The sequence below is a fragment of the Palaemon carinicauda genome, chromosome 12 (assembly GCF_036898095.1).
Source record: "Palaemon carinicauda isolate YSFRI2023 chromosome 12, ASM3689809v2, whole genome shotgun sequence".
Classification (NCBI taxonomy): domain Eukaryota; kingdom Metazoa; phylum Arthropoda; class Malacostraca; order Decapoda; family Palaemonidae; genus Palaemon; species Palaemon carinicauda.
Window position 1 is genome coordinate 148,898,308 of NC_090736.1, and position 3,682 is coordinate 148,901,989.

A 3,682-nucleotide genomic window follows, 5' to 3' on the forward strand; every position below is an offset into this window, starting at 1 on the left:
CTCCTTCGAAAAGCCTCTAGCTCTCGAGAGTCTTTCGATAGTCTGAAGGCAGTCAGACGAAGAGCGTGGAGGCCTTGGTGTACCTTCTTTACGCGTGGCTGACGTAGAAGGTCCACCCTTAGGGGAAGTGTTCTGGGAACGTCTACTAGCCATCGAAGTACCTCGGTGAGCCATTCTCTCGCGGGCCAGAGGGAAGCAACTAGTGTCAACCTTGTCCCTTCGTGAGAGGCGAACTTCTGCAGTACCTTGTTGACAATCTTGAACGGAGGGAATGCATATAGATCTAGATGTGACCAATCTAGTAGAAAGGCATCTATATGAACTGCTGCTGGGTCCGGGATTGGTGAGCAAAATATTGGGAGCCTCTTGGTCATCGAGGTTGCGAAGAGATCTATGGTTGGCTGGCCCCAGGTGGCCCAAAGTCTCTTGCATACATCCTTGTGGAGGGTCCATTCTGTTGGAATTATTTGTCCCTTCCGACTGAGACAATCTGCCATGACATTCAAGTTGCCTTGGATGAACCTCGTTACTAGTGAAATGTCTAGACCTTTTGACCAGGTGAGGAGGTCCCTTGCGATCTCGTACAATGTCAGAGAGTAGGTCCCTCCTTGCTTGGAGATGTAAGCCAAAGCCGTGGTGTTGTCCGAGTTCACCTCCACCACTTTGCCTTGAAGGAGAGACCTGAAGCTTTCCAGGTCAGACGTACTGCCAGTAGCTCCTTGCAGTTGAAATGCATTGTCCTTTGACTCAAGTTCCATAATCCCGAGCATTCCCTACCGTCTAATGTCGCACCCCAGCCTACGTCCGATGCGTCCGAGAAGATAACGTGGTTGGGAGTCTGAACAGTCAGGGGAAGACCCTCTCTAAGGTTGATATAGTCCTTTCACCAAGACAGACAAGACTTTATCTTTCCGGAAACCGGGATCGAGACCGCTTCTAGCGTCTTGTCCTTTTTCCAGTGAAAAGCTAGATGGTATAGAAGAGGACGGAGTTGTAGTCTTCCTAGTGACACAAATTGATCCACGGATGACAGTGTCCCTACCAGACTCATCCACAGCCTGACTGGGCAGCGTTCCTTCTTCAGCATCTTCTGGATGGATAGCAGGGCTGGGGGTTGATCGTCTTGTTCAGCAACGTCCTCATCAGAGGGTTCCTCATCCGAAACTGATGAGGAAACGGCAACGGAGTGGGCAACGTCTGACTCGCTGAATCCGGTCGCACTGGTGGATGCGTGACGGAGCCGGACGCAATATCATGGCACTGCTGCACAGTCTATGAACTGTCAACAACCATGGGTGCGCGAGGAAGTACAGCGTCAACCCGAAACTGTCTAGACTGTCTGGGTGTGCAGTCAACACCCTACCGGGTTGCTGAGGTTGACGCACTGCTTCACAACAAGTCACCTCTGCTGGTTGTTGAACGTCTTCCTAGTGACACACTGAACGTCAACAACCACCTCCGAGCGTCGCTTAACGTCAACGTGCGACTGGCAACCCACACTGGGTCGCATCGGTGGAGGAACCACCTCAACTGGCAGACGCGAGTAGGATACCTCAGCGTCAACAGGGCGCACAACCAACCGGTTGGAAGGTTGTTGGCCAGAAGGTTCTTCTCCGCATTTAAGTCCTCTATCAAGGACACAAGCTTGGACTGCATGTCTTGCAGCAAAGCCCATTTAGGGTCTACGGGAGCAGGTGTGGCAACAGACGGGGTTAGCGACTGAGGCGGAACCATTTACCATCCCTGGAAGCCTTGTTATGTGTGACATAATAGTACAGCAAAACTTCAAAGGCTCGACAAAAGTTGAGAAGTTGACCTGTAAACAACTTGGAGCGTCTCCTGGCTAGGCGCCAGGGCGAGTCTACCAGAATTGAGAAGTCTATCTGGGCAGAGGCATGAACTCCCAAGCCGAGAACTTCTCTCGTGTCCTATAGACTCTCGCTCTATAAGCCAGTTTAAAAGAAGGGAAATCAAAGGCTGTATCCCTAAAACTCCTCCTGGTGCAAAAACCAGTCGCCTAGCCAACGTAACGCTCTCTAGGAGAGCGAGAGAGCACTAGCTTAACAACAACGGCTTCGAAGTAGCTAGGCCTAGTGTAAGTTCTGACGTTTAGGCGAACGAGGAGCAGCAGTTACAAGATCCGGACGAAGATCCTTAAAAAATCATCATGATTTAATTAAAGTCCATAGGAGGCTAAGCAGCTTAAGGCTCCTCTCCAAATGACAGAGTCCTCAAAGGAATATCAGTAGGAGGGAGAACAGCACTTTCTCATCTACAGGAACCTTGTCCGATAAAAGCTAGGTTATCTCAGTGAGTCTCTCACTGGTGCATAGGTAGCAGACCAGAAGGCAACGTCATGTAACTGCTTGACAGTCTGTGAACTGTCAACAACTGAACTGTCAACCACAACAGGTGCGTGAGGACATACAGCACTGGTGCATTAGTAGCAGACCAGAAGGCAACGTCATGTAACTGCTTGACAGTCTGTGAACTGTCAACAACTGAACTGTCAACCACAACAGGTGCGTGAGGACATACAGTGTTCACTCGAGACTGCTTTGACTGTCTATACTGAGCAGTCAAAACAACTCTAGAATGCGGAGGTTGACGCACCGCGTCAAAACAAAACAACTTAGGTTGTTGTTGTAACTCGCGAACGTCAACGGAGGGTTCCGTGCGTCGCTGAACGTCAACATGCGGCTGGCAGGGTACACTGCGCATGGGTGGCGGGACTCTCACAGCTGGAGTGCGGGAGAAGGTAGCCTCAGCGTCAACTGAACGCACAACCGTGGTTGGTTGTAGGCTAACGGGTGCAGCGTCAACCTTCTCCGCACGAAAGTCCTGCATTAAAGATGTTAACTGTGTCTGCATGGTCTGCAGCAAAGACCACTTAGGGTCTACAGTAGCAGGTGCGGCAACAGACGGTGTTACTGCCTGTTGCGGTACCGCTTTGCCTCTCTTAGGAGGTGAGCAGTCGTCGGAAGACTGCAGCGAGTCCGAACTGACCCAGTGGCTACAACTGGGCCGTTGGACTTGCGCGGAAGGGACCGACTTGCGCTTAATAAGCTGCGAGACCTTGGTCCATGGTTTCTTACGAGAAACCTCTTCCGCAGACGAGAAGTAAATGGGCTCTCTCGTCTTTGTGTGGGTGGGGCGATCTTGGTAGATACGCCCGAAACCACGGAGGGAAACGTCTGTTCGTTGATCAAGGCCTGACGAACCCATAAGTCGTTCGACATTACTTCTCCCCTGGGCTTGGGAGCTTGCAAGAGGTCCCGGACTAGGTGAACGACAGGCACGAACAGACGAACCCTCGGACGCAACACTGTAACACTTTGCGCATATCACTTTATCACTTCGATTTTCTGTTTTGCACTTATTTCACTGAAATCGAAACTTTTACTGATTTCTACCTGAAACACGCAATTCTACCCTTCATTAAAAGGTAGTAATTGCGAAAACAGTCGTATAATGTAGCTCATTAATACTAGCAAAAACAGAAAACATATATAAAGATAAAGAATTCAGTGGCTGGGAAAGAGACTAAACATTAGTTCAAATAAACTATGTTTACAATCTCTCACCGCACACAGCCTGGGGACAAGAATAAAACCCTAGAAACGTTTTACCTTCTTCCCCGTACAGCGACTAGGGAGGAGAGTAACAAGAGAACAACGTTACC